The sequence below is a fragment of the Tinamus guttatus genome, unplaced genomic scaffold (genome assembly GCF_059628265.1).
Source record: "Tinamus guttatus ecotype Peru unplaced genomic scaffold, ASM5962826v1 Tinamus_guttatus_pri_ptg000198l, whole genome shotgun sequence".
Lineage (NCBI taxonomy): Eukaryota > Metazoa > Chordata > Aves > Tinamiformes > Tinamidae > Tinamus > Tinamus guttatus.
In genome coordinates this window covers 2,154,630-2,175,773 of record NW_028288732.1, presented here as the reverse complement: position 1 = coordinate 2,175,773, position 21,144 = coordinate 2,154,630, and the positions used below count along the sequence as shown (strand labels likewise).

Sequence of the window (21,144 nt, the reverse complement as noted above, 5' to 3'; positions counted from 1 at the left end):
CAACCTCCAACTTTATGTGATTATGTCCACCTTAACACTTCTGCAGTTCTCTAGGCCATCCCATTTTTCTGCTTTTCTGAACCTCCATTGCTGTGCTAATCCACCCTAATTTTCCACATGCTTCTCCTTTTGTGCCATGAACATGGATGAGAATTATAAATACAAGCAACTCCCCAGACTAAAGGAGCTCTAGGGACAGCCTACTGCACCCTAAAATTTTCCAAATCCATTAGATCCTTTCCCTAAGTGTCCTCAAGTTTCCTACACAATTCCACTAATCCTTGCTTTCTGCAGTTCAACCCATCTCTTTCACCATGTCAAATTCTTTGTAGAAGTCCAGAGAAATTAGATCTACTGCATTGCTTTTGTCAAGAAAATCGATTATCTTAGTGAATAAAATCATCACATCCATCTGACACAATATACCTTTGGTAAACCTATATTGTATTCTTTTTTTCAAAAAAGGAGTCCTTTTCCTTCCTAAAGCTTTGTATAACATTGAAGTCAAACTAATCAGCCTTTAGTCACACTGATCATATTTTCCTCTGGAAAATATATTAAACAACCACCATGCACAGGAGTGATAGGAGCTGTCCCCATCGGGGGACAGATTCCTTACTTATTTACTCCAGCAAAGTCACAGAGTGGGGGAGAGAGAGGCGAGGAAAAGAAGAAGAAGAAAAAAAAAAAGCACCTAACCTCTATTTTCTATATTTTCTGCCTTTATTCTTTTTTTTTCCTCTCTCTCTTTTTCCCTTTCCTTTATTTTTGGAGTGTTCCACTTTCTTCAAAAGCAGTTTAAAATGTGGCTTTTACAGTGTCAAGGTATAGAACTGGGGATTTAAGAATCCAACAGACCAAGCTCTAGAAATAATCCAAGACCAGTGTTTTCATATCATCAGCAAAAACAAAATACTGTATCCTTTACCACAGCAACTGGGGAATCTCTTCCATAAAACAGGCCAGAAAACTGCAAAGTGCATAGAAGCAGGTGATAAGAAATGAAAAAGAAAATGAGAATATTACATGGATTTTGCTCCAAGGGCTTCTCTGTGGTCCAGCTAACAGGCTATTAGCCACTCACAGCTCTGGCTGGAAGTTTAATGCTTAAGCATGTCTATATCCTTAAGTTAGTCATGGAAAATGACCTAGATTTGGGGACCTGATAGGTTCCTATGCAAGTTATTCAAATTAACATCTTTTCTCTCCCATGTTTTCCCTCCTCTCTTAACCTATCCCAACAGGCTCCTTAGTATTTACCCTCCCAGGGGCACTTTTTGACTGAATCCAGCCAAGCCTTCCTTTGCAGGACTGCACTATGGCAGTTCAGTAACAGTTGCAGTACAGTACACTATATGCAAACAATAATGTTGACAAATTAAAGTAAATTAGGAAAAATGAGGACATTTCACTCGAGCTGCTCTAGGACTGCCTCTGACAGCCTCACATGCACAATTAATCTCCTGCTTCTATTACAAAAGGTAAAATCAGTGACTAGAGAGTTATAAAACTAAAACACAGCTATATTAGAGACCCTAAAAGATTCCAGCTGAAAGTACAGCCAAATTTGAACCTAGCTGGCAAAAATAAAATAAAAAAATAATAATTTTCTCTGTTTCACAAAACCTTTTTATGAACCTAGCAAGTAAATTTTAGCAAATCTGCTTCTCTGGGGAAAAATGCTCTTGTCATAATTAATCGAATTCAGAAATCAGATGCTAGCAAAAGGGAATATTTCCTTCTAGTTTATATTCCTGCCAACCAACAGAAGCCAGAAGAGTTTCAAGAAAGTTTAAGATTTCCTTTGTAAAACTATATTGCTTGACATTAACTTGGCTCATATGCATAAGTTGTTCCCCCATCACACTCAAATGTAATTGAATGTTATTATCAAGTGGCAGAAAGATCTTCAAAATAAAAATCCCACTTAAGGATTTACGTTTTTAAGAGTGAAACACGTTTGCATCTCTGTAGTCATGAATTTTAGCAGACAATAGTAATTATGCTGTAGAGAACGTAACTCATATCATACCAAATATATATATATATGCAGGATCCTGACCCTCTTTTTCGTAAGAAATATATATATTTTAAAGTCTATGTTTAAAATGAAGATATTCATACATGGTTTCCCCGACTATTTCATACAGGCCAAGGACATGGGTCTAGGCACGCAGTACCACTATGAGGATGGGGTAGGCATCATCTAATCACACTGTCACACAGGGCCAAGCCATGGGCAGCAGCAGGGAAGAAGGTAGAGAGTTGTTTTAATCCTCTGTGCAAAAATAATGGTCACAGTGTCGGCGCTGGAAGGAGGAAGGAAAAAAAGTAAATGGCCCTGCTGTGCAATATAAATGGGACCCTGGGGATATTTGTTCCCATGCTACCAGACACATCGTGCCTCCCCCAAAGGGTTTTGCACTGCTGACTGCTGAGGATTGTTTTTGCTTTAACTCATTTACTGCACCAAGAGCTATTTGAAATATAAGCATGAAAACAAAGTAAAGAAAATGCATCTTCCTCGCAGTGCCTGCGAGTGGGAGGAGGACGGATTAGAGCAGCTACCGAGGGTGAGGAGAGCAGAGTGGCTGCACTGCTCTTTGGGGGGCTTTTAGTTTTAAGCACTGACAGCAGAGACAAAAATGCCTCCCCAGAGCTCGATCCCGCAGCATGGAGCTGGGCACGCTGGAGTTCGGGGATGACAAGTGATACAAGGCATCATCTGCAGCACTTAAGGCTTTCTGGAACTAGTTTTTCAAATCTGCTTCATTTTCTCACCTTTAAAACGCCACGAGTTTCTCTAGTCTAAGGTGCCAGCTGGGTGCCCCTGCAGGAGAAGGAGAGTAATTGTGTGCTGCAGGACAAATCCATGGGCAGCGTTTTGTTTCCTTAAGGATTTGGCCCCTCATCCCATCAGGGATGTGCTCCACAGCTTGCAGAGCATCCTCTGTGCCCATCTTAGAGTCCAGAATTTACATCCAAGGTTATTTCTAAGAGTCTCAAAATAGGGCAAATGTAGACACAAAAAAAGCTTACAGAATCCACATGAAACTACTCAGAGCAAAGAAAAGGTCAGATTACTGGTGAATTTATGGACAAGTTGTTCCTTTTTCTTTCTTACATTTAAAAAATTGTCTTCAGTGGAGGAAGGATGAAACGTGACGTCAATACACACAATGAATTTAAAATCACTTCAAACAGATGTAAACAAATAGTGATAGGTAATTAAAAACAGATAACTCACTGGCTAAGTTCCTCTGGAGTCATTTTCACTTCAGCCTTTGATGATAGATTAATCTCTTTGTGTATGCAACATTTAAACATGTATCAGTGAGGATGAAACAGATTTCTTTTATGGATAGAAAATATGTTTATGCCAAAGAAGTATCCCTTTAGTTGAGGCTCCTGAGGGGGTCTTGCAAAACCTTGCAGTTTTAGAGGAGCGGCCCAAACCTGTACAGACTTCCCCTGCCCCAGCACAGCCAAGGTGGCAGGAAAACGCACGACCCCAGCCCTGATCTCCCCTAAACGTCTCAGTTTGTCCTAGAGGTGCAGAAGTGGGAGCAGACATACACAACCAGCAACATACAGCCTAAAACATCCTGCACTATACTTGGGTGATTTTACGCTCTTACTAGGCTGAATTTAAAGTTCATCAGCAAGACAGCAATAGTTTGAACTCAACATGGCTGAATTTCAGTCATCATCTTTCAGCTGACAAAGCATTTTATAAAGGCAGAGCAGAGGCATCATTTCTGACTACAAATGGGACAACAGAGGCTACAGAACAGTCCCTCCAAATCACAGACCTTCCTGCCGCGTTGGCTCCCACCCAGCATTCCTGCTCCACTGGAAAGCGGAGCTCAGGGATGGAGCAATGCCCCTTTGCATGTGCTCACCCCAGCTTGATCTCTCACACCTAGAGTGCACAGCTCAGCACACAGCACTAAATCATCAAGGCAACTAAAACAGGCAGTCATTGCATGCAAAAGACCTTTCAAAAAGGGAGAGAACTGAAATAGAAGCAAGAGCTTCATCAGAGAAGCAACTGCTGCACTAAAGCAAAGCAGCTGAGTGAAGAATAAAGGAAAGAATAGATTAAAGGAGATACTTGAATCCTGAAGAGAGGAGAGCATTGCATATCAAATGATTTTTTGAGGCGGGGACAGGGGGAGCGCACAAGGAATAAAAGACAAGGAAAGAATTACCCAACAATACCCTATAAAGTTGCTGGAGAAGTAAAATTAGCACAGGAATGAGAAGGTATTGAGGAGGGGGTGAGGTTGGTGGAGAAACAGCTAAATACTATATGTTAAAGAAATCAGAGAGTGTCTAAGTAGACAATTTTTTTTTTTTTCTCCTGGGAAAGGTGAAGAGCACAGTGTATTACCTGCCACAAAGCAAGGGAATTGTATCAGCAATGACTAGGGTTTCCAGAAATTATTTAGCAAACAAGAAGCCCCTCTGATCATGACATTCCAGGAAAGGAGTGAATTTGGGGAATTGCATGCAGAGCTCAAACTAACATGGGCTGCAAGCGCCTGAGCAGTAATCCATTGCTTAACAAATGCGGAAGCAGCAGGCAGCAATTGCTGCTCAGCAGAAGTGTTCGGAGCAGGAACAGCCTCTGCACAATAGTTGCACACAAAAAAATCAGGTTTTGAAAGCCCCGGTACTGAGACCCAAGCTGAAGGGAGTGAGATCAGCGACGCATGAAATCCTTTTGGAATTACTCAATGCACACTTTGGAGCCCAGCCCCTGGATGCTCTTCCTCGGATACATATTTTGCTAGCCATTAAGCAGAAAATATGCATGGGTCTGGCAGCCGGCTTTGTGTAAGCAGGCTGTTCCATTGGATTCTGTTTTGTTGTTGTGCAAACTTATAGTCAATCTTCAGTGACTCACTGAGCAGGTTGGGCACACCAGAAATCATTCAATTTCTTCATCTCTTCCAAAGAATTCAATAGTTTACCCATCATTGTCAAAGATGCCGTTTGAGTCTAGATTTCCCCTCCAGCTAATCAAATAGATGCCTGACCCATATCTGAGCAAAAAATATAATGAAGTCAGTGGAGTGGCACCTGTTTAGACCAGCAGGGCAGGAATGAAAAGGGGGAAAAAAAGACTATTTTTTATGTTTGCTGATAATTGTCCTAGGCCTTTCCCATATCTGCTGCTCATCAGTATGACCACGTTGTTGCAATATGGGAACACTTTGATGTTTTTGAAAAGTAGCTTTGCTTTATGATATATGTAGCTGCCCAAATGACAACTTTTAATTAATTAGCACATCTGGAAGTTCAAGGAAACAGTAAGATTTTTGGAAATGGAAAGGAAGGCATAGGAGGAGTTAACTAGTCTGTATTTTTTGCAAGCAAGGATATGAATTCTGTTCCCCATCCACCCCCATAAAGTACGAAATGTAGCAGATGTTTTGAGAACAGTTAGCCAGATCTATCAGCCTTTATATAAATAGAGGTTGAGTTAGTGAAGAAGGCAGAATAATGTTTTCAAGAGAAGAGGAAGAAGATTTCCGACACCTGGGCAACTTAATGATGGCAGATGGCAAAAGCTGAAGGAAAAGCAAAGGAGAAAAGCACACGAGCAGCTGTTGAACAAGTGGGGAATAGAAAGGCCTCCACCAAAACCTCACAGGAAGAATTTAATGCTGGCAGTTGTATAAGAACGATAAAGTAAATATGCAAAGAAGAGGAGCCTGTGTTTTAACTCCTCAGACAAATATCATCAAAAGTACCCAATGGATTGTCAACCAAGGAGATTTTCACAGCAAGAAGCCATCTATTTGCATCAAATACTGTCAGCCCGCAAAGCAGCAACTTCTGGGTCATTTACCAACCCTCCAGATGTAGTTATTTTCTCCTAAGCAAGAGGCTCAAAATGGGCTTTGTGAGAAAAAGACAGAGTTGTCACACAAAGGGGAACAATCAAGCAGCTTGGGAAGCTATTAGCTACTCAGTGCAATATAACTCAGCTAAATGGACAGATTTCCAGGACACTTGGGCATCCTGTGATCCTGAGCACACAAAAGACAGCAGCCAAACACAGGGTTGCATTTCACCATCAATAAGCAGGTGATTTCTGACTTTATGCTAAAGATACTGCTTATGGCTTGTCACCCAGGACAGCCTGGCTGGCTGGTTTTTGGTGGCAGTATATCAGCTATTGCATTGGAAAGTCGTAGGAGATACAGGCACTGCCTGTCTTATCACAGTGCAAAAAAAGAGGGAGCAGCCAGAGGTGTAAACGTAGTTACTGACGTCAGCTGCTTTCTTGATAATTCCTTCACCTAAAGGCCTGAGGTGGGATTAATGCATGTAGCCCAGATCATCGCTGCAAACACACCTTCCCCCAAGCTGGGCTCATCCTTCCTAAGGAATAGCTGCCATCTGCAATATTCAGGCTCTGTAAAGTCCAAGAGCATCTACATATGTATAAGAATTTGGTGTGTCTCTCCTTAAGGATCTTTCTTCTTTATAAACCCAATTTTTGTTTACAACATAATTATATGCTCTTAATACAATCCTTTACCTGTTGTGCATGTCCGAGCCGTGGCAGTGTCAGGCTAACACTGCATTGACCACTATCACTCTATAAACAGATCCAGTATGGAAGGACCATGAACACATCAATCCTTTGATTCCTTTCATAGATGATTCACATGAAGGTACAGATTACTGGGACTCCCCACTGGTGTTTCAAACGTGGATATATTTTACAAAGGACTCTGCGAGGGGATAAAAACAATGCTACCCGAGAGGCATGCAGGTAATAGCTGGGTTCAGATCGTTCCTAGAGAATCAGCAGAGGGGAAGAAAAGGTTGGTGGATGTGTAGCTTGCAACTTTAATTACATTGTGTACTTCCCTATGCAATTAGAAATGTGTATTTGTAACTGATAGTTACACTTCCTGGTTATGTATCTATCAAATTCTTGTTATAATTAGGATGACTCATAATGAAATTATGCATTAGTTATTCCATTCATTATATTATTTGACTTACACTCGGCATGCAAACTACAAATCTCCTGAATTCCTCCTCTCCTTCATCCCTCCTTGGCCATTTCCTAAGTGAATACTGGTCAGAAATAGAAAGAGGTATCAAATATAATTTAAGTTGTTGGGGCTGCTTTGCAAGGAAGGAGTTTTCTCCATGAGGGTCTCCTGCTGCAGGGGTGAACAGCAATCTCAACTGCTACCCAAGTCAATAGGATTTTGCTGATGAAATGCAAAATGAAAGCACATTTGAGCCCTCTATTTCCCAGGGCAATCCTGCTTTGCAATGTTCAAACAGTCCAGGAAGATAGGAGATTGCCCTACCTGATCAGACCAGTGCTCCATCACTCTCTATATCTTGTTTCCACCAAGGAGCAGATCAGCACACTGGAAGAATACAACAGGCAGGAGAGCTGCAGTAAAGGTAGGGCATATACAGGAATGATGGCAGCTGTTGTTGCTATCCAGTGATTAGGGAAAGCCTGAGGAATGGGGGAAATATCTTGAAATACTTCACTCAGACTGAGTCATTTTGAACTAATCAGCCCCTATCAAGTCTTTCTGATTGTTCCCAGGTGGCTGACACCTTGATGACCTGAACCGTTTTTCCTCCTTTTGGTTATCACCCAGTATAAGTAAAGCTCGTCAGCCATTTGGTTACTCAGTCCTCACAGATGTCCATCATCTGTTGATCCCCAAGTCTGGGCAACTTTAATCTATTCCAAAAGTTTTAGGAATTTGGTATCACTATGGCAGATGGTTCCGTAGGTTCCTTGTCCACTGCATAAGGGGTGGAGGTCTCATTTTTATGGGACATCCGTTCTTATGAGCTATTTTATACTTAATATACATGGTAGGGGAATGACAGACATGGATCACAATAATTACCTATTTTAATCTGCCAGTGAGCACTGTTCTGTTTAGTTTTGTACAGAAATCTCTCCAAGAAAATCAACAAAATCAGTGTCCATAGGCCTGTGCATCTTCAATAGGAATTTATCTTATGTCTTTTGAACTGCTGTGTCATCCCACACACAGATCAGTTGTACAGTGAACCCTTTGGTGAAACAGAAATGTATCACTCAGGACAACAGAACTTTCAATTTTTTTTTCTCCTCCTCTATAATGAATTTAGAGTTTATGAAAGATGCTGGGTAGGTGGCACAGAAAGAATTCTTGTGTTTTTCTCACAGCCCTGCTAGGTATGGATATAACTATTGTCCACCATTAGATTCATGCCTACAAACTTCAAAGTCATAGTTTGTATGAAGGCCAATTTAGGAGAGGAAAATATAGCCCACTCTAAATGCACTGTGTGCCCTGGCTGTTGGATAAAGCTGTGAGCATTGCAAGCATCTGTTGTGTTGGTGGCAAGAAATGGTATGGAAAAGAAGAGGTTTGTAAGGTGGCCATTTTCCCCTCCAAATGATGTAGAAATTACCAGCTGGTTTGCACAGACCAGTGGCCACCTGTCCAGCACTGTCAAGTTTCAAATATTCTATAGAAGATTCTAGTGCAAAGAACTAATTCAAATCCCAAACAGAACCAAAAACCAGAAGAGAAGGTTAACCAACCCTCAATGCTCCTCAACTGCTAATCACTTAAAAACCTATTTGGCATCCCTAGCTGGTGCTCCCTTAACCCCTTCATTCCTATGGTTTAAGGCAGCCACAGGTAGGTTTTCAGTGAGATCTTTTGCTCTCCAAGCACTTTTCCAAGCAGCTGTCTCCCTGCATAAGGTTTTCATTCTAAGCTGGTGGCTATAGGACCTGAGGTGGCTGATGGCTACTTCTGATGACTAGGTGACACCAAAAAACCATGTGGGTGCTGAGCAAGCAACAAAAGTGCTAACTTCCCACCTCATCTCCCACTGCCTGCCTTGACACCAGGTTGCCTTTCCAGTCCCCCAGCCATCGCTGCTGGCAGAGCTTCACAACACTGGTGGCTTTTACATTTGTCCACTAGGGACCACACTGAGATCAGCAACATTAAACTGACAGCGGATACCAGCAATCTCAGATCCATCCTGACCTGGGCTGATTAGGAGCTGACAACCATGAATAAAAAAGTTCCGAAGCCCCAGCAGAATATGAATAATTCTGACCTAGGGTTGAGAGAATCACCCATCTTTTCCTGAAAGCAGCAAAATGTCCCAGTAGATCCTCTCACCACCCCTTTCACACAAATCCCTGGCACTGTGGATGCTACGTGTCCCTCGTGCTTGCTCCACTCCTCATCACCCAGTGTGCTGTCAACTTGCCAAATTAGACCATGAGACCCTCTTACCACAAACTGTATTTCACCTTTTGGGTAGTGCATTGTACCCTGGTGATGCCTGAGATACAATTCACAGCACAGTCTGCAGCGGCCCCCCTTACTCATGCAGAGTTTTATGAACTTCCAGCTTCCAGTCAATACTTTCACCAGGTCCTGTGCTGGTGGCAGCGGGTGCCAAGGCACTCGCTTTCCCGTCCCCACCGGTGCTGGCAGCGATGGCACCTTCCCTTCCACCCAGCCACTCTCCTCGTGGTTCCAAAACCATGTGTAAAACCCTGATCCGCACGACCAGGAGCCCTGGTCGGTTTAAGGATGACTGAAGCTATTTCCTCTCCTGGGGAGGTTTAAAAGCTGCGGAGGGATGAGTGGGGCTAGACCCACTACTGCATTTCTACCAGCCACCCTCTTACAGCACCAAGTAAGAGCAGGCAGGGCACGTCTATCCTAGGTGAATAAACGTTATCTAGTGCCTGCCCTAAAAATCACTACGAAACAGCCTTAACTGAGCTTCAGAGAACTAATTTCAAGCATGGCTGTCTAGTGTGCCTGTCATTCCTATTGTCCTCCCAAACTATTCCAGACATTTTGAGCGGGGAGTCCTCAGCTACCAGTTAGCCGGGGTTGTGACACGAATGGTCCAAGAGGGTTTAAGCACCGGGAGGTAACGATGACAGCGCTTAACAACTGGTGGCACTTCGGAGGCTCCCGCTGGATGCCCGGGTGTTAGCAATTAGGCTTCTCCTCGGAGGAAGATGTGACCACTCTCGGAGGTAGGATTTGCATGTAAAAAACAAAGGGATCTGTTGCTGCTCGGCGCCGATTGCTGATTTCTCCGCGGTTCCAGAGGCAGCCAGGTGCAGCGGCAGCGGCTGCGGAGGGGGCGGCGGGACGTGGCGGGAGCCCGGGCTGCTGAGCATGGAAATACGGTGCCTAGTCCGGTGTTTTATGGCAGAAATGCCCGAGGATGAGCTGGCTGGCATCTCACTGCCTGCTGAGCGTGCACTGCACGCGGCTTTTCCCAGGGAGGGAAACACATAGAGGTCATGGAGAAAACACTTTAGCCCTTTGCTGCCGAGCCAGCCAGGCTGCTTCTGAAGGTGGGAGAGGGGGAAGGAGGAAGGTGTCCTAAAATACAAGGGGAAGGGGGAGCCTGTCAGAGAAGGGAGATGTGCTATTAACATGTAAAATGTGTCTGGAGTGCCACGGCTGTCATCTGAAACGGGAAAATAAAGTGGAGGGGGAGGGTAAGGGGGATTTTCCGGTTAAGGAACTCCTTAGGTTATAACCTATTGCAAAAAATAAATAAATAAATAAATAAAAGGCACGCTGTGTCCATATGTTTTACATAACAAAAGAGCTTCATCTGCACCATTGGCATTGTTTTGCTGGACGAGATTGTAGTTTCAGAGAGAAAAAAGGCAGGATTTCTGCCGCCGCTGCCAGACCCCTGCCGCCCTCCCTCTCCGTGAGAAGCAGCAGCGTGGCCAGGGATGTGAGGAATGTTTAGGTGGATGTTGCCAGGCTGGAAGCGAGGGCGCGGAGGCGATGCCCGCTCGGTAGTAAGTACGAAAGCTGCGCCGCGGAAGGGCTGCTTCTCTCTACCCCAGCCAGGAGCGCGGGAGGAGATATACAAAGTTAGCAGCCTCCTGGACTTTTGGATGGTGCCAGAATAGCGTCGCGGGGCAAGAGAATGTCAGAGCATCCAAGGGTCGGGCTGGGAAGGCAAATAAGGCAGCGAGGGTTGCGTATGATGCTCGGGCAAGCCCAGGCTGCAAGTTGAAGTAGGTGTCATTGCGTATGACCCTCGCCACGAGAAGTTGCAGGAACTTAGTGAATGAAGACCCTGTGTACACGCGTATGCAGCGTCATTATCACCTGGCGCGTGCGATCCGGGTATGATGCTCCCTGTTTTGATGAATGGCTTCTACTTAAGCATTAAAGTTTTATTTCCAAGCAGCAGAGAGACTTCAGAGTGAGCAGTATTTAGTAACAATAAAATGTTCTGCTTGCGGAAATGCTTCTCATAGGAGCTATTAAAAATGCACTTAAAGGAGTGGAGAGCTGTAGCTTGCAATAAGAGGCATGGTATCACTTGCGCTGCTAACTATTAAAATTAGGGTTATGATAATATTTTAAATCTACTTTAATGCGGTTGTCATTAGGCATGCTTTACAATGCTGTTATCAAAAGCTCACAACTTAGAGAACTCTGTTCCACTGATTGTTTTCATTAAATCTTCATTAGGAAAAAAAAATTCCAATATAGCAGGGACTTGGGAAGCAATTTGAATTTACTCATCCTATCAAATACTCCCTTTGAGAAGGGTTTCAGTATATTAGAGCACCTCATAAGTGGGTCATGATGTAATTCTTTTAATAGCAATACACCAATGACAATTTAACAACAGTAGTGCTAAATGTGTTCCGTGATAGTAAATACAGGTTCTGCCAAGGAGAAGCAATATTAAGAATTCCTTTTAAGAATCATAACTTATAAATATTCAGCATCTGATCCAAGCAGCAACTTTTAGTCAAGTGCTTTACTTTGCATTGCAAATTGGCGAAAAATATTGTTTCAACCTGTGTCATCTACAGTAATCAGTGCAAGATGATAATAGTGAAAACTTTCTTCCGAAGGAAATTTTTCTGGTGGTTTGCAGCATGGATCAGAAGCCTCCTTTAGAGAGATACTTAATCTGAATCAGAAGTGAACAGTGCATGTGTAAATCAAGTACCTGCTTTTTTCTCCTCTGTTCATATGTTGAGTATTTTCAATTGTAAATAAGTCATACTGCAAATCCCATGTTCAGAAACTAAATTTGCTTTTGGAAATATTCCAGACAAATTCACCATTTACAGAAACTTTTGCCAGTAGCAAACATCTGTTTTTCTGAGATGCTGTCAGAAGTGACACCAAATCCCTCGGCATTCCCCTTGCTTCATCAGTGTACAGCAGATAAAGAATTAAATTCCACCAAATAGATTTAGAGTGGAACAGGAAAACCGTTTCCCTGTTTTCTTCAAAACCCGAACAAGTACTTGTTGCCATGAATCTCACTTGTCTTTCTGTTTATACATTGTTCTTGGAGCTCATGCCATTTTCTAATTTATTTATTTTATTTGGGAATTTATTCCGTGAATAACTCTTGGCTTGCAGATCTTTGGGGAATGGCAAATGTTTTGCAAATTTGCACTATGTTGTGTGGTTCAGTCATGTGGTGTTTCTTGATTAGGTGATTTGTGTAACTACCTTGCACAAAGCGAATTGCAAATTCCACAGCCAAGTACACTGCTTCATTTTGGGTTTCCATCACTATCTGAACAGTCAGGTTTAAAATTCATGTCTTGCGAGCAGTCAGAGCAGCAACACATAAGCACTGAAGTGCTCCCACCAGGCAAATGCGAGAGCAGGGTTAAACAGCTTTCACGTTCAGATGAATATTCATGCAAAGTGTTTGAATTCCTGCAGCTCTGTGAAAAATGAAGAGTCAGCAGCATCCATCGCACATGGGCGGCATGGGCCAGTGGCCCACGGTGTTTCATGTGGGCCACTTTGCTCCTATCAGTCTTGTTTATAACTCCACAATGCCCGCAGAAACAGCACAACCAAAATAAAGAAGAAAGACCGTCATGGAAATTTCAAAATTTCCCATTGTAGCCTCTCTTCTTGCGTCTATCTCGCACGTTGCACGAGATGAGAAGAGACAACAGGAAGGACAGCAGGGGAGCATCAGCAGTGATACAGTGAAGGATATGACGGCAGCACACAAAACATAGCGAGAGGGAAAAATACAGGGGACCACTGCCAGAGGGGGGATCAACCACACACACAGTGTAGAAGTTGGGTCTTGACACAATATTTACAAAGAAACATGCTCACTTCAGGTACAGTCAAGCAAGGAGGTGCCTTGGGTTACCTTTTGTCACACAGAAGGACTGATGGCATTCCAGGAAAATATGGAGGAGCTGTGAAAATAACAGTCAAGAAAACTAGCACCTGGTGCATACCTTAAAAGCCATGAAAATCAACAGGGCTAAGAATTTCTCTCAAATACTTTTTAGATAGGGAAAAAAAAAATCAGCTGTCAAAACACCAAGCTCTTTTGACTCAGAAACAAAAAGGAGAAAAGGGTTATAAAATCTATAAAAAATGGAGTATATTTGCCTCTTGAATTATTTTTGCACTGTTGTTATGTCAAATAGAAGGAAAACTTTGGTCTCTGACCAAGTGATTTGCCTTATCCAACTAGCACTTTAGGTAAAACCAGCCAGGTTTGCCCTCAGTCATCAGGTTGCTGCCACTGCCCAGAGCCAGTCAATAGTTTGCTCACCTGTTAGCTGGTCTTTCATAACCTTCCACCGGATTTGAACAGGATCCAGTGATCCTGGCTATCCCCATTGACCCTAAGAGCAGGAATGTGCCCATGCCAGGAGCAGCAGGGCTGTGTGGCAGGTGCCACCCCGTTGCACGCACAAGCTGCGAGCGTGGGCAGTCGGCGTGCGCGTGTCCGTACCTGACACGGCACTCGCTGCACAGGACTGGTACTGTGCAGGGGAAACAAGAGAACTGTAAGCGTTAGAGGAACTGGCATCAAAGCAGAAACAGCTCATCTGGAAGGGACACGGATTGATTCACTGTAGTCTGTGGTGAAATCCCAACTTGAAACTCCCCCTTGACAGTACTAGAACTCCTATTAGGTATCTTTCTTGAAATACTACCATCATTTTCTCCATATGACCATCATCAACTCCCAGCTCTGCTTGAGCCAAGGGGGATGACTTTATATGGGCCACTTTTTAAGAAAGTAATTACCTTTAAAGGGAAAGCACAGAAAAAAGTCAAATCCCTTGGGAGGGGGACAAGAGCAGTTTTAGAGAGGGGAGCTCCAAGGGAAACCCAGCAACACCAGAGCTGTTGCATTCTCCTCAAAACATCCCCGTAAAGTGTGAGGCAGCAACATGGCTGCTGATGCACCTGAGGTCTTGGCTCTGTTTTTCAGCCACCAGCTTCTGCAGTCCTGCAGAAACAGTCACCTGGCAGCTTTAGCTCTTGGGTTTCTTAGACTCAACAGCGTTTCCAGACTCCTACATGATGCACAAGCTCTTCAGAGACACCCCAGCACCACCTTGCTGGCCAACGCCACAGTAAAACCTTTGCCTGCCTGTGTTGCCTGTGCACCCTTAGCACTGTTCTGTTCCACAGCTCCCCATCCCCAGGAATATTCACTGGTGCATCTAAAAGCAATGGAGAAGAAGCCAAGCCTTCAGGGAAAGGCTTCTTGACCAGCATACAGCAACCAGGACTGTTCCTTTCCCATCCCCAGGTACCCAGTGATTTTTGCAATGGCCTTGTCCTAAATTCACCACCTCCATAAGGGCCTTGAAGACCAGAGGAGACAGCAGAGCCTTTGTCCCACTTCCCCATTCCCCTTGCAGAGCATCGGAGATCAGTGGGAGAGAAGCATCTGCTTAAGCCCAAAGTGGCGATTTTATCCAGCCCAGGCCACCCTCGGGAGGGCACTGTCCTTGTATATATTTGGCTGTATTTTACTTGCAGACAAGCTATTTTCCACCTCAGCAGAGTGGTGCTCCTTATTGACAACCATTAGTTATTTGCAAATCGAGATAGGCTTTATGAAAGTCAGGCTCTTGAGTGAATAAATAATGTCTCAAAACAAGAGCTTGAAATAAGTCAAATGGGAAATGGTGAGAAGACCAGGAATATGGTCCCTTTGGGACACACTCCCTACTGTTTCTAGTTAATATATGGTACTTAAAACATCTCAGCCCGTGGTTAAATCAAAGTCAGAGGAAACAAAGGAATATTAAATCCTTCTGGAGACTTGTGCCTACTCCATCCACAGGCATGAGTGTGCAAATATTGTGTTTTACTTTTGTAAGAAGTGCATGTTTTTGGGGAAGTACCAAGGGACCTAGGGGCTAGCTTTGGTTTGCCACGTAGAGGAGCAATGGCAGTCCCAGCTGAGCACGTTTTCTCACCAAACACCCCTAAATTCCTCTTCCTAATGACCCAGCTGTCTGCTGCAGAAAGACTTCACACAAACACATGCAACACAGTGCAGAGCCCAAGAGTTAATAAAAGAACAACGAGAAGGACAAAACAGCTTGTCGGTGCTCATTGTGTCTCAGCTGTCTCGAACCATCTATTGATAAGCCATTTTTAAGTATATGTTGAATTCCATTGCTGCTGCGGTAGTGATAGGGAAAGAATTGATTCAGCTGTGAAAAATAGTCCTTGCAGAGCAGCTGTAAGGATGTCCGTTGTGATTTGGTGAAGTTTACTGATCCAGGAGATGAGTGTTTCAAGAAAGAGCCTGAGTGAAAAACATCAATGCAACTAGGCCATCTTTCAATGCCTTCAGAAAAGCGTATAAATTTTAAGGCATGGGAAACAACAATGCCAGCAGAGAACAAAGGAAGTTCATTTGTAACCATAGCATTTTATTAACTGGGGGATCTGCAAATGAAAAGGGCCCTGGCTTTTGAAAACCCATGTTAATAATGCACTGGGGCATAGCACAAATTTCTGACAACTTCTCTCTCTTCTTTCTGCCTAATGCAGTGCTCTGGCCAACACTCTGCTCTCTGAAAGCTCTACAGTTCTTCTGATTACTAATTTCATAGAATATGCCTTTTTCCCCACCTTGCAGAGTGTTACAGGACTTACTATCTGGTTGTGAAATGTCCCACAAAGTCCATAGCAAAATCTTTTCTGGTGGAGCTTAATTAAGAAGATCCAACAATTTGTGCACAGCTGATTTGGAAGGGCTTTGTCACAGGTAAATGAGCTTTGAAAAAAAAAATTGCTTTTATCTCCTCTTGCTTTCTGTTTTAGTTGTATTTCAAGTGGATTAGTATAATCTTTCCTCCGCCAAACTTTGCAGCCGGTCTATTCCATCATTGTTCTAATTTTACAAAAATAAAATGTGGGAAAGCAATTAATTAAAAGTCTCTTTGGAGATGCACATGTGGATGCACCTATTCAGTAATAACTCACAAAATACCTTTGCATTTTAAAAGAATTTATCTGGTGCATTAGGCGTGAACGGGATGTCTTTGTCAGGTGTGCCTGCCTATAGATGCTGCCCTAAATGAATATGCTTCTCATGTAGAAATATCTGCAGTAACTCAGCTTAGTCAGAGAGGATCCTCTTTGAAGGTGTATTTGAGTTTCTAGGTGTGTTCCTTTTGCTTTTTTTTCCTGGGTGATGAAGTAGTCGACAGGTTTCAAACGAAAAGTCTCTCCCTGCTGGGACCAGGACTGTCAAAAGCCATCGCGAACTTGCAAAATTCTGTCGTAACACCAGAAGTTCAAGTTCAGCTCCAAAATCATTTGAATTTAAGGAAAGTTTCCAGTAACTGACAACTGGTGCTTTTGTAGCAGCAATCCTTTGCCAGACTATGATGTCTTCATCATTTTCTGCACGTACATGCACAGATGGCCCCCATGTTCAGGACAGCACTTGGGTACACAGTACACTATTGACACAAGTGAATTGGACCATCATGTAGATAAGTTCACACTAAAACCTTGGACTAAAGTATCCATAAACTCTAAGGTCAAATAAAAAAATCACATTTTGCAAAATTCCTTTGATATCTTATGAAGCAAATAACTCTAAACATCCTTGAATTCAGGGTGAGGGAGAAGGTCTGGAAATCAGAGCTCTTCATCTGGGAGATGTGATTTTCCCTGACAAAACTCTAGCAGGTCTGTGTCAGGAGCACCAGTGTTCAGAGCTCCTGCAGCAGGGCTAGGGGAAGTTTTCCTTTGCAGAGGCACTAGTTTTCCTTCACTGTAGCTCGGAGCAAGCGTTCACCTATGGAGTTAATTCAGCAGCCATCGCCAGTCTGCAAGCACTTCCCATGCAATTTCAATACACGTTGGGACATTCCTAGATTTCATGCACTATTTCTATTTCTCGACTATAAAAATCTCAAGCAAATGGATTTCGCAGGCCCTCTTCATTATGTTCTTTTATAACCTCTTCAGCCTCAGCCTCTCTTAAAATGCACTCGGTTAGTCTACTGTTTCCAAATATCTGGACTCTACTTTCTCTGTTGGAAAGTCTCACATATCAACCTGTTGGTTGCCAGCCAGATATCCAGATGGTACTTATGTACCATACCAATAGGTGCTTTAGAAATAGCAGGGAGAAAGTTAAAATCTATCACTGGAAGATTTCAGATGCTCTTTTGATCGATGGCAACTGTAGAGCTAATTAACCTACTCCCTCCTTTGGAGAAGCCGTGGAAGCAACAGTCATGGCAGTCCCACAGAGCACATAGGCGAGAACACATCTCTTACTGACAGGTTTTAGCTTTTCATCCCAAACAGCATCAGGTGAATGATTCTTCTAGCCATCCCTCTTCTTTAAACACACCAGTTTTTCCTCTGGGTTTAAAGGTTTCTTTTAGTGCCTGTCACTGCACAGCTGTAGCACCCCTCAGCTATGTCAGCTAGTTTTGTACTGACAACTGATATCTCTAACACAGATCAAACACCACTCACCTTAACTGTGTGAATATCCCTCTGTCAACAAGCAGGCTAATAAGCCTCAGAACAGGCAGGCAAGATTTGGAGCTAAATCAACCACCAAAATGATTTAAGTGCAAGTTCATCTGCTCCTTTACAAATCTAAGACCTACTCATCGGAGACGTATCTCATTCAGAAATGCTATTTTGATCCTCTTTTCCATTTGCCAAGGAGAAAAATAGAGAGAATGAGGTTTTCAGGAAGGTTTTCAGTGTGAATTAGGAGCCTACCCTGGATGGAGGAGTGGGGAGGACGGGCTCCTTCCCCCATGGCAAGAGGACAGACTGGAGATGTCCTGGGCATCTCCTGCACCCCTGCCTGCACAGGTCCCTCTGCCTGGGCAGATGCACCATAACCTGCCAATAAGGGAGCCAATCTGCAGCAGTTAAGCATTCCACTTAAGACTTAAAGCATGGGAGATCTTATCCTTTAAAGTATTTAGCTTGCTCAGTGAAACAGATAGATATTCATTCTACCTGTGGATATTTCTACAGCTGTCTTTTAATCTTATTAAGCAACTAGTGTTTAGCTGGTGGCAAATATTTTCAGACTTCCGTAAAAGTCCCAGCAGCTTCATTTTAACAACTGGCTCTGGCATGGAGGGAGATGAATTCCCCAGTGCCAGCCAGTGCAATACGCAGATGGTCCCACTATCAGGGCATGGTTAGGAAAGGCTTGAGATCCCACCAAAACCAAGGTTTGGGGCAGGGCTGCCATCCTCTTTGCAAAGAAACAGGCCTTTTACTCTTTAAGCAAAGTTTTGGGTCATTTCCATAGCAGCAGGTCTCTGTTCCTGGGATAATCTCTGTATTTTATGGCATAACCTGAACTCCTCCATCCTACCAGACACAGCACTGGAGCCACATCCTCCCGCTCCTCCATCCCCACAGCGACCTGGCAGGATCCTGCCGGAGGGCTGGAATCCCTCCTGGGAGCCCAGGCTTTCCCTGAGCAGCCCCACTCGTCACCTCTCCTTCTTACAAAAGCCTCCTTGCGTCTTTATTCATTTTCCCTGTCAATCTCTGCAGTCTGTTTATATCTATTAAAGACTTCATGAGATGAGATGACCAGAATGAAAAAAGACTCTGCAAGCAGAGCGTGCCATTGATTTATGTTAATGTTGTAATAATATTTTCAGTGTTTGATTTCTTTTTCAATCTGTAAGCAGCTAAAACGTCAATTACTTTTTTATTCCTTTCACACTTATTGAATGTTTTCCACCAGGCTCCACAAATTTATTTTCAGGTCTGCCTCCAAAGTGGTTAAAATATAATTAATTTAGAAACCCCCAACATAGGAGAAGTTGAGATGATTCCTCCCAATCAATCTTACTGGAATTTGTCGATGAGTTTCACCAGCTGTCAGGCTGCTCGTACATTTGTCTTTGCAAAACTTCTCTGGCTTCACTGGCTTTGACATATTTAACAACTGCTCATGCTAAAGAAAAAAAAAAAAAAAAAACCTCCAACCCTATAATTTTCTTTTGAACTAGACTGAGAGCCTCAGAAGTCTCTCGCACGTGCGTGAATAAATACCATAGTCGTCTATGAGAGCATCCTTAATTACTTTTACATTTCTTTACATTGATCACTTACATCTTTTGCTGGCTTTTTATATTGGGGATTTTTTTTTTCTGGTGGGGGAAGGGTAGATTTACAGCATCACCAAAATCAAGCTGTAAGCTATTCTTTCAGAGCACTTATTACTTGCAATTAGATCACAGCGTATAACATTATAAACCCAGAAAAAAAATGACATTTTCATTCATGTGGTTTCATAGTAACTGCCAAAACAAATTTCTCTCTAAAGCAGTATCTGCCTTTCAGATTCTCTGATGCAAATCTCCCAGGATGGTATTTTTTTCATTCCTTATGCGCAATATTTTATATTTCTGCTTTCACATACTCATAGTGAGGAAACGTTGCTTATCCAAACATAGCTTTTCCTATCTCATCCCTTTCATCTATAACTTATTTTATTTCGAGACACAAGTAAACAGTTACAAATTGTATATGACAGCAACTCATCAGCTCCCCAGATTTCAGATACGCCTGCTTCATGCTATACTTTTGCTAAATCTATATGAATAGTACAGAACAAGCCTTACAAAAAAAAAAAGCCTTTTATCATAAATTAGCCCCAATTTCTTCATTCAGATTCTAGTGATACTGTCAAATTACTTTACCTTCTGCTAGCTCCTGATGGTCTTTACTATCCACCCTCGCAGCTTAAAAATTGAATTTACAGACTATCATGCATGAAAAGTAGATTTTAATGCAAGAAAATGAAACATAAGAACAAATGCTGAAACCAATAAACTTCAGAAAATGCAAAGCTACATCTGTCATCCTCATCAGCAGTGACAACAGTATCGCAGCTAAAATCAAAATCCTCAAAATATCATCAATGCTCTGTGACTGCACAGTGCCACGTCCCCACTGTATAAGAAATGATTCCTACCCATTAAGGAGTCATTGTTTGAACAAAGTGCGGGGGAAAAAAAGGATAATATTTTCCCATTTTGGACGAGAAGAGGCACAGAAAAATTAAGCATATTGTCCAAAGCATGTAGGAAGCCTAAAACCAAGGTCACAGCTGGTCTTCCTCATCCCGTCCTTCAATCCCACCCTTATCTTCTGTTCCCATATTCAGGGAATTGCATCTATTTTCATCTTATTCCTCCCAGGTGGGTACCCTTGGCATGAGAGCTGCCATTCATTGCAAGACCCATGTCCTGTATAGCCCACAGCGCCAGCCTCAAAGGCAACCGGAGTCTTCAGAGGAAGGCACAAGAATGTCCTTAACTGGTTAATGCCAGATTATCTGTGCCAAGAAAGGTCTTATCCTGACAGAAATTAATTTAAGACTCTAAAGAATAAATTTTTATGACCGTTTCAAAAGCTAATTTATTAGAGCTAAATATTATTACTCAGAGCATCCGTATTAGTCTTATAAGTGTACGTTCCCTCTTCGCAATTGCAGTTCTGCATTGAACCCTTTGGTTTCCTATTTAATTAGCACCATTTTTTGTGACAGAAGTTAGCGGAAAAGAGTGGGCCTGAAGGTCTGTCAGCTGATGAGCACCAAGAGGGTAGTGAAGGAGGAGAGGAGAGAGGAGCACAGCATATTTTTCCCTAGTCCCAGTATTTACAAGCGAGCCTTTAGATCAAGGTAAATAACACTGAAATGCTGCCAGGCTCGTTCCCCTGGATTTCTGAATGGATTTGCCTTCACTGTTGCTGTGCCAAGTTGTGAATTTGCTTCGTGCCAAACTTCATACGAACAAATCTG

General features: G+C 42.9%; 1 protein-coding gene across 2 annotated transcripts in view; it reads left to right on the top strand.

Moving 5' to 3' along the window:
* LOC104568668 (calcium-activated potassium channel subunit beta-2) overlaps positions 1-21,144 on the top strand; it is a 124,642-nt gene that overhangs the window by 28,026 nt on the left and 75,472 nt on the right. The window contains exon 1 of one of the 2 annotated variants that reach the window (XM_088523900.1): positions 9,698-10,066. The exons of the other annotated variant lie outside the window; for it this stretch is intronic. The gene's annotated coding sequence lies outside the window, so the exon portion shown is untranslated. Of the gene's footprint in view, positions 1-9,697; positions 10,067-21,144 lie in introns of those variants that run through there. 2 annotated transcript variants of the gene reach the window in all.